The 15,245-nt window shown below is 42.0% G+C and overlaps 1 protein-coding gene across 2 annotated transcripts in view; it reads left to right on the top strand.

Annotated features, from left to right (window-relative positions):
- Window positions 1-15,245, top strand: part of nrcama (neuronal cell adhesion molecule a) — a 58,810-nt gene that overhangs the window by 12,356 nt on the left and 31,209 nt on the right. For both annotated transcript variants that reach the window (XM_083935557.1, XM_083935556.1), the window contains exon 2: window positions 8,632-8,682. The gene's annotated coding sequence lies outside the window, so the exon portion shown is untranslated. The remainder of the gene's footprint in view (window positions 1-8,631; window positions 8,683-15,245) is intronic.

Genomic DNA, 15,245 nt, shown 5'->3' with positions numbered 1-15,245 from the left:
TCGTATATTGACAGGTGTGAAATAAATCATCTCATGAAATATTTATTTCTTCTGTTCCAAACCCAATGTCAAGGTGTCAAAGGATAGATATAAGCAGTCCTCCTCAGTTTAAGATTGGTGTCAAATAATAATAATGGTTTTTGGGACACACGCAAACAGTCTTTTGTCAAAGGATTGTCATTGTCAGACATTTTATCCTAAGAGTATTAATAGCAAGATTGTGATATGAGCATACTGTAAACCTGCAACTCTTTGAGCCTCTCAGACTGGCACTGCTGACTTTGTTTGTTTTACTGGATTTGACTGCAGGTCGGTGTTGTGCAATTGTGAATTTGTTTAAAGAAAATCAGGGCAAACGTGGGAAGCAAATAAAGTAGGTCTGTGAATGGGTTCATGTCTATGAATTAAGATATAGATGCGTGTGTCCAGTTCATGCTACCGTGATCCTGCACACCACAGAAAGGAAGCAACAACATCATTGCGTCATTGAACCATGACAGAATCCAAATAAGTCTGGCCAAGCTTATTGTGTTATGTTTTTCTGCTCAGTTGAGGTCATGAATCATGGCTGTCATGTAGTTCAACATTTGCATGTGGCTTCTGTTGCTTTTTATGGCTTCTTTTGTTGTCAAACAAAATGTAGTTCCATAACTCAAAATTAACAAAGCTGAGAGCTACGGAGGCAGAAGCCATGCAACGGGCTGTTGAGTGTTTATTTGACCCCAAGGGCCATAAACAAACAAGCACTTATGAATGCGTAAAAGCAAAGCACGCAAGCAACGTTCATTCAGCCAACATGAGAGCCCTGGCTAGTGCACATTGCTGCTATTTAGCTAGTGCTCTGTTTTGTCCTGCTGGTAGCTCCAAGAACTGAACTGCTAATGTCAAGTCTAGCTGGTTGGGTGAAGTGTGTGTTTTAGAGCTTTCACATTCAATCTCTTGGAACTGCTGAGTGGAGTGTAATTAGTCACTCTGTGTTAGCCCTACACATGCACAGACACACTCACTCCAGTCATGCACAGCCTACATATTAGCATTCCACTGTTCTCACTGGTGCCCAAACTGCTCATACTGTCCACTTGAAATGTTGATCATGTGGTTTTTTTTTTAACAATAATGGTCATCATAACTCATCCAAACCTATCTCCTACTAAATAGACACTTCAAACAGCTGTCCAGTAGACCAGGTCAGTAATCCATCCATGTAGGTCACACTGTGTGTCAAAAAATCATGCCACTAATCCTAAATGGCTGGGGGTTCACCTTGGCTTAATTTGTGTGAAGGTGCAATGGTCCATCAAATTCTGAAGTTGCGGTTGATATGAAATGTTAAGTTTGATGTACTGTCAGATGGACATTGACCTTGCCCAGCCGCTGAATTCTCGCGATAACATGAGATCACACGAGAATCGCATTTACATGTCACACGGAAATCAATCTTGTGAAGATGACACGAGAGGCGACCGCTCAATAAAAACAACAATAGCGGCTCCTTAAGAGGTTATCTTAGATGCTGCAGTGGCATCAGTTGTATCAATAGTGGAGAGTTTCTCTTCAATGAGAGAAGTGAATGGTACTGAAGGCTTTTCTAGTTGGAAAATATGTCTTTGCTCTTGTCCAAACAGACTTTGGCGGTAGTTTGATAGACAGATGGTTCATCCAATCACCTGCCAGGTATGTTTTGAAAGAGCCTGCCCTTTCCTAATCCCATTTGCACTGATGCCTTCTCAGATGGTTCTGTGAAACCATAGTTTGGCAACTGGTGTGTGATAGATATTTTTAGATAGTTTCGACAATATGTATAGTCATTTTGCCCAGCCCTAATCAATACCCACAGACACCCTGAGGGAGGTATACTTATACATTTAAGACCAGATAAAACACCAGTCCACATATTTCCTTGATATTTCCTAAAAATAGCAAACTCAGTAATATCATCGCCTGCCAACGCTCATCTCCGATTTTTATCTTCCTTCAAAAGAGTCCAATGTCACACAATTGCGGCAGTATATTCCAATTACACAGCTGTGAGGTGCTTTGTTTGTGTGGTGTGAGACTAGCAGAAGAGGGAAAAGCATGCATAGTCTTTTCTCAGTATGGTAAATCTGCAATCTGCCATCACTCTCCATGTAGTGACTGTGTTGAGCCATTAAAAAAAAAAGTGATATCCCATTTACAGTAATCTCACTTGGTTACAGCTTCACTGCCAACCAGAATGTGGCAAGTATATTATCTACACTTCACTGTCCCAGTAAGCCGTTGTGGTTCGTCTGAACAGTCTTTTTATTGGCTTGTCGCCCTCCTTATCACAACTTAAAGCCTGAGAACAAGGTTTTCTTGTGAGGAGTCCTAAATTAATGAGATCACAGAGAAATCCCTCTCCACTGGTGTTACTAATATTAGGAGGCCTCAATCCTTAGTTCTTCTTCTGCCTCTTTGTAAGGTGGAAGATATGCAGTCAATATTAGATGTCTCCCAGGCATCCTATAGGTCTATATCCTCCACTGTTTGCCCTCCCTTGTCAACAGCCCCTTTGTTCCTCACGCTCTCATTTCCACGTTTCCATTTCTCATTGCCCTCCACATATTTTCACTCTCCATCTGTCTCCATCTTTGTCTTTCCCTTGCCTCCCTTTTGTGTTGTTCCTTTAGATGGTCTCTAGGGTGCTGGCTGCATGGGCATTTTTCCAACGTGTTTCTGACATGTCTGCTTGGTTAAGCACTCTGGGTGTTATTCTGCTTAACTCTCTCCATGGTGATGCTAGATACAGCCTCTCAGATCTTGATGGATCCGTTTTCTTTAGCAAGTGCCATAATGTAATCGGCTACATATTGAAGAAAATCATGTGAACTAATTGATAAATAAGTACAATTACAACTAAGTCTAATCTAATTTGTCTTTATATCAATTTCTCACATTTGTATCCCTATCTCTGCCCGTTGCCACTTTCCATATCTCCCCTCTAACACAGAGATTGTGTCTTGATGACAATGTTGTCCATGTCGCACAAGGGCCTTGAAGCCAAATACTGCCACTGTGTTTCATTGTGATAGCTGGATTGGTATCAGGTGCACTGCTAACATTAGCTCTTTAAACCCTGGGCTGTTTTTGTCAAGCTTCATTGCCATTATGAAAGTAAGTGGCCACTTGAAAGGCTGCATTGGTAGGCTCTATCTGCCATGCTTTTAAAAAGTGTCTACCTGCACCTCACAGAAACAAATTTTGTGCTAAAATGACTAACTTTGGGGTATACTCACTTGTTTTTGATCCAAGACTTGTTTTTCTTGAACTTTAATCTTGGCAAAACCCTAAAATCTACATCACAAAATACACGCTATCTATCTATCTATCTATCTATCTATCTATCTATCTATCTATCTATCTATCTATCTATCTATCTATCTATCTATCTATCTATCTATCTATCCATCTATCCATCCATCCATCCATCCATCCATCCATCCATCCATCCATCCATCCATCCATCCATCCATCCATCCATCCATCCATCCATCCATCCATCCATCCATCCATCCATCCATCCATCCATCCATCCATCCATCCATCCATCCATCCATCCATCCATCCATCCATCCATCCATCCATCCATCCATCCATCCATCCATCCATCCATCCATCCATCCATCCATCCATCCATCCATCCATCCATCCATCCATCCATCCATCCATCCATCCATCCATCCATCCATCCATCCATCCATCCATCCATCCATCCATCCATCCATCCATCCATCCATCCATCCATCCATCCATCCATCCATCCATCCATCCATCCATCCATCCATCCATCCATCCATCCATCCATCCATCCATCCATCCATCCATCCATCCATCCATCCATCCATCCATCCATCCATCCATCCATCCATCCATCCATCCATCCATCCATCCATCCATCCATCCATCCATCCATCCATCCATCCATCCATCCATCTATCTATCTATCTATCTATCTATCTATCTATCTATCTATCTATCTATCTATCTATCTATCTATCTATCTATCTATCTATCTATCTATCTATCTATCTATCTATCTATCTATCTATCTATCTATCTATTATAACAACGTGTAAGATCAGCCCCCCTGCACACTCTGCAGAAACTCTGCATTAACATAGAAATCAAACTCTATGCCAAGCCCCTCTCTCTCTCACTGTGACTGACTTAATGGAAACCAAGAGTCACATGGCGAGGTGTTTCATCTGCTTTGATGACAAATCTTTTTCAACCTGCTGTTTCTTCGTATTGTTGCTCCAGACCTCCCACTCTTTCTGTTCATCCCTGTCTGTCTTATGTTTCCTCTCCATCTCGCTTTCATACACTCTATTGGGGCTGTAAAATGACTCTGCTGAGTGGATCCAGTCCCCACAGAGCTCTCATACCTGGACACTTTTACAACATGCTCCCACTTCAGTTAGAGAAAGCTCAGCCGAGGAGTGCTACTTCCTACTGTTCCTTAATCTTGATTTATCTTTCTCGCTCTTTCCATCTCTCCGTGTATGTGTGACATTCTTGATGACTCCATTGCATGCATTGTGTGTTGTCGAGTAGGAACAGCGGGGATGGGGGAATTGTCCCTTTAACCTCTGTAGGGGAGGAAAAAAAAACTTCCAGGCGGCAGTAAATCTCTCTGATTAAACCCAGCTCCCTCTGACTGCTCTTTTTGTGTGGGACTGGACTGTGTGTGTTGTCTGTCATCTGGAGGATGCTCTGACTGTTAAAATTAAAAAACCTTCAAATAGCCATGGTAACCCCCCCCCCCCCCCCACACACACACACACACATACACACACACACATACACACGTCTGTGTCCAACACAAACACACACAAACACACACACACACACACACATACACACGTCTGTGTCCAACACAAACACACACACACACACACACACACACACACACACACACACACACACACACACACACACACACACACACACACACACACATAGACAAACACTGCAAGGAATGTGTGGGTTTGAACTCTTCAGTGGATACTTCAGAAGCAGCTGTAAAGGCCACCCTGACACAGGCTTGTGGCATTTTTTAATCTAGCCTTACCTCAAGAAAGATCAAGCTATTTTTGACCTGTAATGTAATCCTCTCTTTCAAGGGGTCCCCCAAGGATCTATTCTGGGTTGCCTTTTATTTACTATAAATTGTACATGCTACCTCTAGGGCAAATCATGCATATAATATTGATTTCCATTGCAACTGTAACAAATCCTGGTAGAACCAAAGTGAAGTGACCACATCACACCATTCCAATTTTAATATCCACGTGCCAGGGGATTTTGTAAATGGCAGTGCGGAACGTTGTCTCTATACTACACGGTGCAATAAACCCAACCTGGCGACCATCTCAAATAGGTCATTTGTCATTTTTTTGTCACTATAGAATTTAGAAAGATGTACATTGCCACATAACACACAGGCAGGGAGAGTAATAAGTAACCCCAAGGCCTACACCAAAATCTCATCACAAACAGATGGTATGTCGGCTTTTTGATGAACACACAACCTCCAGGCCCCAAACAGTCAGTCATCACTACCCAAGTGCTAGCGCATCCAGGGCTGAGTACTAAGTCGCCTTGGCTACATGTTTCATAATTGCATTGCTTGGCAACGTGAAAGATTTGGAAGAAACGGTTTGTGAGGTGTTTTAACCTAGGGGATGTTTGAAATTACCTGTGTGTGTGTGTGTGTGTGTGTGTGTGTGTGTGTGTGTGTGTGTGTGTGTGTGTGTGTGTGTGTGTGTGTGTGTGTGTGTGTGTGTGTGTGTGTGTGTGTGTGTGTGTGTGTGTGTGTGTGTGTGTGTGTGTGTGTGTGTGTGTGTGTGTGTGTGTGTGTGTGTGTGTGCGTGCGTGCGTGCGTGCGTGCGTGCGTGCGTGCGTGCGTGCGTGCGTGCGTGCGTGCGTGCGTGCGTGCGTGCGTGCGTGCGTGCGTGCGTGCGTGCGTTTGAATATCATTTAGGATCAGATGAAGGTAAAAGTGGGCGTGGAGGCCAGGCAGTCAGGCCTTGTGTTAAGGGTTTTTTGGTGGCCAGCTGCTGCTGTCGCTGATTGCTGAGGCCCCTCAGTCTTTACGGGGGATTAAGGCACGCACGTGCACCCACATTTCTATTCATGCCTGGGGTCAGTTATTTTATCACCGTCTGCAACCCCCATGTACACATGTAGCCTACTGGTTCCCATAAGCTTGGGCAGCTAATTGAAACAGGAGATGGATAGTAAATCAGAGCGGTATTACACTGGGCTTTTGGACATACAGCTTTAGTCATCAGACAGAGAGATCTCACTTTAGTTGGTACACTATTTGGACATTCTAAGAAACACTGGCCTTTATCTCCAGAGAATGTTTAAGTAAGTTAGACATTTTGGCAAATGCGCTTATTAGCTTGCTTGCTGAGAGTTATGAGAAGATTGATCCTACTCTCATTTCTGTTGACCTGCCACCAGCAGCCAGTTAGCATAGATTAACATGACGTCTGGAAACAGGACAACGCTGCTAGCCTCTATCTTACGGAAACAAAATTCCCTTAACGGCACATTTAAAGCTCACCTATTAAGACTTTACAAATGAGAGTTTTAAGACCGCTTTATTTTTTGTAAAGACAACAATTTGTAATTTTACATTTGACTTCCTGGAGTCTTGTTGTTACCATTAGTTTGCTAGGCAACCAGCAGAGACTCTTTGAAGTCACTGCTCCTGACCAAAAAATAGTCCAGTTTATAACCCCTCATAAACAGCAAATTCTCATCTTCACTGTGGTTTTTGTACAGATTTCCAACAAGATATGGGTCTAATCTGTAATTTAGTGAGCTGGTAGGTGGATTTTGTTAGCTTTGGACAGAGCTCGGCTAACTGTTTGCCCCCTGTTTCCAGTCTTTATTCAAAGCTAAACTAACGATCTGCTTGGAGAATGGTATCAATCCTATTATCTAACCGTCTGCAAGAAAGTTGATGAAGATATTTCCCAAAGAGTCGAGCTATTCCTTTTTAAAAGGTTGTCTTTGCTGTCATGTGGTCTGCCTCTATTTTCGTCTCCATGGCAATGTGCCGGAGCTTGGGCCTGCTAGCTCTCCTCTCTCTCTCTCTCTCTCTCTCTCTCTCTCTCTCTCTCTCTCTCTCTCTCTCTCTCTCTCTCTCTCTCTCTCTCTCTCTCTCTCTCTCTCTCTTTCGCTCTCTCTCTCTCTCTCTCTCTCTCTCTCTCTATCTCTCTTTTTCTACTCTGTCTCTGTATTTCTCTCAACCCCCCTTTCTCGCGCTCTGATGAAGCGCTTTTAGATTTGCCAGTTAATAATGCATGTTTCTGATTCCCTCTCACCCTTCATTTTTTCATGTGTTTTCTCTCTCTCTGCCTCTCTCTGCCTCTCTCTCTCTCCCTCTCCCATCATCTTCGCTCTGCCTCTCCTGCCGGGGTTTTCTCATGTCTTGGTGTGTCCCTGTCTCCGTTCATTAACATCTCCCTCACTGTTTTTTCCCCCGCATCTGTCTCTGCCCTGCCTGCTCTCAGTTCGGCTTAGTTCTTCATTCACACTTTCAGGTTTAGGTTCAGTTTCATTCCACTGTGCTGATGTTAGACATTAACACACAATCCTCCTTTCCCTCTTTGCCTGTCTTTCTACATCCTTATGTTTCCATAGTAACGGGTCATGGGTTTGGATTAGGTTGGGTCGCTGGCGTTCCTCCAATCTCTCTCTATCAGTGACAGCAGCTACTCACCTATGTCATCGCGAGGAGTTCAAAGACCCCACCTCATCTTTTACATTACCCGATGAGTTCAAACAGCTCGACCTCTGTGTATTATTGGTTACTCACATAATCCACTGGTCTTTCTCCTCTGAATTAACTACAGTTTTAATGGTTTCACATCTAAATGGGGCCGCTGTTCTTTGTCTGTCACATTTGTTTTGCTAATGTGAGATGAATGGAGAGTCTCTCTGGCGATTATGGTAATGCATTCACGGTCACGAAGGGAAGCCTGTTTGTGGGCGGTGGGGGGCACTGTGTCAATTGTGCGTGTCTCCTGCTGGAGGTAAAAGTAATAAAAATGACTGGAGACATTTTGGTTATTGATTGAAGGGCCTTGTGTTCAGCAAGACACAGTCATTTACTGGGTATTCCCCCAGAGAGCTAGGAGGATGTGGCCATGAATTCATGTTGCATTGTGTGTGTGTGACACTGGTCTGTATTGATGAATGGATTCAAGTCTGGTCAGAGAACCAAATATGCCCCACTCTCTCCATTGTATTTGGCTGCAGTCATTAGAAGAGCTCATTTCTAAAATAGAAGATACAAATTGTATTACTTTTGTTAACTATGGACTTCAGTTCTTTATTATATATGTACCAACATTCATTTACTTTTTTTCTCAAGCAGTGAATGTGTCATTTAAGTGCTCGGCCCAGGTTTGTCAGATGAGTTGTATTGAAACATCAGTGCAACATAATATCACCCAAGATAAAGTAGTAGTCATAGCACAGTTTATATGATTGTGTATTTCATTCAGTGTAAGATTATACTGATTAGTCCATGGCTAATTTTGGCAGAAAAACCAAACCCCCGTTAATGGCTGGTCCTCTTTGTCATTGTTGCAGGTTTGAAACATCTCCTGAACACAGGCATTGGCTCAGGTTGAATCCTCACAGGTAAGTCAGATATTGCAAATTTATAAACGTTATCTTAAGGGCTGGGTACCATCGACGGAAATAACCCAGTATCAAGTAGTAACCAAACTTCTCCAGTCAAGAGATACCTGCATTTGACTCTTTAAATCCAGACCTAGAAAAAAATAACTATTTGTATGGTTTTGCTAGCAGCCAATCAACACAGGTATTCTTCAAATTAATGCAACTTGCAATTGGTCCACTACTGTTCTCTATTAGTATTGATATCACTTAAGGGTACTTGTAATCTTTTTTAACAATAGCCAGCTTTAGTTTATCTGCTTTACTTGTATCCATTGATTGGTTCTTGGTAACCCTTGGTGTCTTGTGACGTTGTTATTCTATGCTCCGTGCTGTGTACACACTGATGTGTGATTAAGCGTCTCCCTTGAACACCCAAACCTCCTCCTGTTCTAGCTTTTGACCACAATGTTTGCTGATTGGATGTGTCTGGCCTTGTGCACGTGTTCCAGGAATATGGACTGTTGTGTGCCGTGTTCAGTTTCACCCTGAGGGGATTACTGCAGTAATGCTTGGATTCAATATGCAATAATTGGATGTATATTATATAGTGGAGATATCACTGACAGCAATACATACGCATTTGTGTTTTTGCACTGCAGAGGCATTTTATCAGTTGTCAAACCTTGGCTGTGTTTCAAATAGGAAAGATCAGTTTGCACGGATTAAAGGTGCTGAGTGTTGTGGCGTGTCTTACAGCTGGCAGTGGTTGATTTATACCCTTTGCAGCTTTGGCTGTGCCCTCTTCGAATCTGCAGGTACAGTAGATTGACTCCTGTTGCAACCTCCTTGTGGTTGTAATTTTGTAGTTTTGTTGTGTTGCTATGTTGATGATAAAAAATAAATATATGATAGTGGAGGAATATTAGTGAGTATATTTGGTGACTATTTGGGCTCATGGTTTTTAAAGACTGTTCTAATGGATTGGATTTATATAGCGCCTTTTTCAGTACTCAAGGCGCTTTACAGAGTCCAGGTTCCATTCATTCACACAGACATACAGCACATGATGGTGGTAAACTACGATAGTAGTCACAGCTGCCCTAGGGCTGTTCTGTTAGTGGAAGAGTTTAAAGGTTCCATATTATGATAATTCATAATAGTTCATACGTATTTTGGGTTTCTAGTAGAACATGTTGACATGCTTTAATGTTCAAAAAACATTTGTATCATACTGTCTGTCTGAATATACCTGTATTTAACCTATGTCAGAAATGTTCCATTTTAGAGCCTGTCCCTTTAGGTTCCCAGGATATGGACACTGTGATTGCATTATACTGTATATATATGACATCACAACCCCACAGAAGTCGACTGCTCATTTAAGGGCACATTCTCTGAATAAGAGCTGTGTGCATTTCTCTCTGGACTGAGCGTTTTGATACTTTCACAGTATTTATATAGCACCTCGACATGCTTTACAATAAAAAATATTTGACCTTTAAAGATCAATCCCTCATTCAGCCACATGCAGTCAAAAGCCAGGCACCTGTTTTTGTAATACAATGAAATGTAAACATGCAGAAAAAGCCTTGAGCCTATATAAAAAAAACCCCCACTGAAAGCAATAACATGTCCACACCCAGAGAGCTAAGACAACAATATGAATACCCAGCATGTATTTGGACTAGGACTTTGTTTGAATGCGACTAGCAAAATAGAAGCCACATGTCCTGGTGTCACCTTCTGCTAACCTGCTGACACATGACAGACTCGTGTGCATGTACTACACACACCACACACACACAAACAGAGTGAGTGCATATATGCTATTTAAGATTCTCAGGTATAAAACTTTCCGGATTGTCCATCTATTTCGATAAAAAAGTATGTTTATCTCCCACCAGTGCAAACAAATGATTGGCTTTACAAGTGTGTATAGGGAAAGCAATACACCTGACACATTAGTTTGGCCGCAAGGATACACGCAATGCATTTTGATGAGTAACACTGAATGTAAACTTTTTTCATCAAGAAAACTCCAGTAGTACACAGAATGAAGCATCTGCTTTGTGGAAAACCCATAAAACATATTTGTGAGTAATGTCTTGGTAAGTAGAGCAGGCAGGCGCTGCAGCATAGTATTACATAACACACCACTCCAGAGTTTTTACCTCCCATTACTATCACTGCTACCTGAATAGCCCCATGAGAGTACTCTACTATATTGGTCTGATCCATAATTTTTACAGTGAGTCATTATCACAGCAGTTTATTTTACTGAAAAAGATGTCACAGAAAAGTGGTTTGAATTCAGTTATCGTAGATCGTGATGATGGATCTCCCCACCCAGTCTTTGCCCTCCAACAGCTTCCTCCACCCCTCCCTCCCTCCCCCCATATGAGTAATCCTGATGAACAGATGGGCGGAGGAGAAAAAAAGGGGCATGCCAGCTTGTTGCGCAGCCATAATGTGTCAATCAGTCCCCTCCCCCCTCTCACCTCCTGCCCAGTTCCCGTCCCATCATGCACTTTTAGCGTCTTTCGACTTTTCAGCCTGAACTACCTTAGCCCCCCCCCCAACCCACTTCGCCAGCCCTAATGGTGTTGTCACCATCTGTCTTACCTTTCACCACTATCAACAACTACTGGCCAGATTGGCATACCATTTAATGTGTACTTTAATGTACCCTAGACAAGAAAACATTACCAGTTTTGACACTCTATGAAAACAAACTTTCATTATTTAGCCCTACAGCAAGCCCTAAGGATAGTAACATCAGTATGCTGAGCGTCCTGGGCCGCTTTTGTAGGGCGTGATGAAGCTACTACAAATAAGGTCTTCAGAGCTTGATCCGGCCTAGTAAATTGAAAAGGTGCGTAGGAACCACAGCCATAAAAAAATATAACAGTCTCGTCCTGAAGGGCAAACAAACACTCATACAAATGCACAGAGAAACGCATAGTAACTCATGTCATAGTAAAGCCCAGAGTCACGTACCAAGGCCATATGCATCCATGTGCTCATCAATACCTTTTACCTAGCAATAGCACCCAGGAATACCAATGAGACTCTGACTGGTTTACAAGCCCAGCTGGATTTATGCGGCCATGTTCACATTGTCACACTGTATTAGAATGACTATTGATTTTAGGTGCTTTAAATCTTTTTTTATTTTTATTTTGCATGGTTTAGACCACGAGCTACATGTTTTGGGTGTATTATACTGTACATCCCTGCTGAACATTATCTAAAACATGCTGTACTGTATTGTAAGATACCACGTTAGATTCCTGTGTCAATACAGCCATTGGTTTCTGTACCGTTTAGTAGGGCATACAAACCTTGCACATGCTTTACACTTTATAACTGAGTGGTTTGGAGATTAGTTTATGCCTTAAGTAGTAAAGTTTTACAGAGACATTGAAAGATGACAGTGTTATTTATATTTATTTGAAAGGGATCTTATGATTGGTAGACGGTTAAGGAGAGAAATACTCTCATATAGTTTATCAGTGCAACCAAAAAGATGGAAATACATGACCGTTGGTCAGGGTGTTTTAATGCGCTGCATTTTAGTGTGTTATACAGTAGGTTGATACAGTTTAATTGATTAAAAAATGAATTGATACAACAAATAAACCATTAAACCCATATCTCAGTTTTTACTAAAATATAATGTATGACTATATAGGCTAGAAAATAACAGACACCAGATTCAGTTTATAATTTTAATGTCAACAAAAATACACAAATGCATGCTCACACAAAAACAACCGCACACAACCACACACACAACACAGCGCTCTGCTCTGGCTGAGCCCACGGCTTTTTGATGAGATGACCTTAGACAGGCGAGATCTGCGCTCACAAACACACATACAAGCATGCATGCACATTCATTCTCACATGGGCCCACACCCAACACCCGGCCAAGCCCCATGCAGCCAGCAAACCGGTCCATACGCATGGCAAAATGTGTGCAATTGTCCAAATATCACAGGACTATAATTGGATGCCAGATGAAGCGAATTTTAACGGCAGCTATCAGTAACGACTTTTGATGAGTTACGCATGGTTAAGCCCGGTGCTTAGTTTATGAGCGATTCTCATTTTTCAAAACCATATCAGTTTAATTTTGTTTAACACAATCACAATTGAATTGAATGTTCATTCATTTTCTGTTTTCAATACATACATAATCCTTTGTTTGTATTCTTAGTTTAGAAATCTTCTTCTTAGTATTTAAGGGAGCTTTTTCAAATAATTTTGCAGGTGTTTTTTTTTTTCTTTTTTTTTTCTCCCAGCAGTTTGTATTAATAGTCTCTCATAGATGGCGGGCGTGACACCCTGTGAAGTGCCCCCCCCCCCCCCCCCCCTTCTCATTTTTTCACCTTTTCAGAGAGGATCATTCTGTTTCTTGAAAGTGCCTGGAGCAAAGCTGAAAGAAAGCAAAGATTGAGTTCGTGGAAAGGCAGTCAGTGCTGTTCACATTTCCCTGAATAGGAAAAAGCAAAAGTGGAACAGGAAATGACAATTCGATACTTCTTAGTCTATTCATATCAGGGGTTTAAGAGTGCCGGGGGTGCATGGGAACTTAGGGTTACGTTGGTTATTGGAGGAGGGCTCAGCAGATCTAGAGACTCTAGTCTGCAGTGTAGTTCTGTGTTCCACTGTTAAACCATAGAATTACATGGAATGACATGACATAGATAAATTAAAGTTTCACTTTCACTACTCCCTGTTGAGCACTCATTGGCCCTCATTTATCAATCTTGCGTGAAAACAGGCGCAGATCTGAGCGCAGAATTGGTCGTAGGACAGGACACACGTGTGATTTATGAAACATTCGTATCTGACCAATCTCAGCGTACGAATGAGCGGGTCTTGATAAATGCGGCGGCTGAATTCGATCGTCATTAACATGTTACGCCCTTAAATATACCTGGTTCGGAGGCCTCGCCCACTGAGGTCAAACATGGAGAGGAAGAACGCTGGTACAAAAAGAAACTTTTCAGACACACAGATTGTTATCCTGACATCCGAGATTGAGCAAAATAAAGATGTGCTTTTTGGCAGTCTTAAGAGTGGAATAAAAGGGGCCCATAAAAACGCTGTATGGAAAAGAATAACAGAGGCAGTCAACCCAAAGCAGCGCTCCACTGTGACCCGTGTGTGTGTGTGCGCACTGTTGAACCTGCGCTCCTGCTCTGTAGAGGATCACGTTTGTCACCTAGAAGAACCATACCAAAATGTTAATCCTCTGATACCTTGTTTGATTTAATGCAATTTATTGAGGGTAGCCACTTACCATTCATTCATTCATTCATCTTCAATCAACCACTTGTCCCTGTCGGGGTCGCGGGGAGCTGGAGCCGAGCTGTTTTAAAATATAAAAGAATCGTGTGTCCCCCCCTGGCCACCTGGCCACCACGTTTAAAAGTGATAGCATGGCATCACAAATCACCTGCACATTTATCGAGTGTTAGCTTTTGCGATGGATGAATGCGTAATCATTCATGGATGGTGCCTTCAGACGCACATGAGTACAATAAATCGCTCCAACCATTTTTTTATTTGTTTTTATTTGTTTTAAGAATCCTTTTTGATCTGTTCTTAATATGTGACTGCTTATGCTTAATGACAGCTGAGGTTGTTTCATTATTTTCAGCCAGATTTTGCTGTGCTGCACCGCAAATACACAGGCTCAAATGTGCGTACACGATCTCAGACCAGACGTGAGATTTGATCGTAGCTCCCGCTCACGTCCAAATTGATAAATGCCGAAGTTTGCCTGGAAATGGTCGTACGCACGTTTTTCTGCCATACGTTCGTTTGATAAATGAGGGCCACTCTCTTTAAAGCAGTTGTTTATATGAACAACAGGCAATGTCCCAGGTATCAGGTGCAGAGATCATAATTTGAGTCTCTTGACGTTCCTTCAATTCAAGTCGTTTCTGCATTTAAACATTTTTGTTGCCATCTTTGTGTAAATCCCCTTCTTCTTTACCTTTGAATGTTTGCTTTCTTACAGTTTCGAAAGAGCTGCATGATAAATACGTCATCGACACGGCAACGCCCTAAAGCAAGACGCACACACTTTACCATCTCTTTTACTGTACACCATCTTGGATAAGATCTAGTCCAAATGTAAAAGTGTAGATGTAAAAGTTTGAAGAAGCCACTTCAGTTAACTGTTTTGAGACTGTTCATCTAACGCCATAAAACACCCCATGTTTTAAAATTATGTTGAAATTAAGAATTGCTTTTCACTTATACAGATGACACTGTTCTAGTCTGTAACAAATCTAGTTTTATGAACACAACAAAATTGGTTAGAAAATATGATAAAAACCAAAACTCCTTTCTCTGATTTCTGTACAATCTCTGATGCCGTACCGAATATACCAACTTAAATTTTAAAAAGCTTTTTTACTCCCCGAGGCATCACCTTGTGCCCTAGAACACCCCTGCCATTTCAGCGTTATCCCAGTGGTAAACAACATGAAGGACAATAGCCCCCATGGGGTGTTGTAGAGGTGCGGATGGGAAAGGAGGGGGCATGCTGACCATCAGCACTTCAC

The sequence above is a fragment of the Echiichthys vipera genome, assembly GCF_963691815.1.
Source record: "Echiichthys vipera genome assembly, chromosome: 20".
NCBI classification, from domain to species: Eukaryota; Metazoa; Chordata; class Actinopteri; order Perciformes; family Trachinidae; genus Echiichthys; species Echiichthys vipera.
This window is presented reverse-complemented; position numbering and strand designations above follow the sequence as displayed.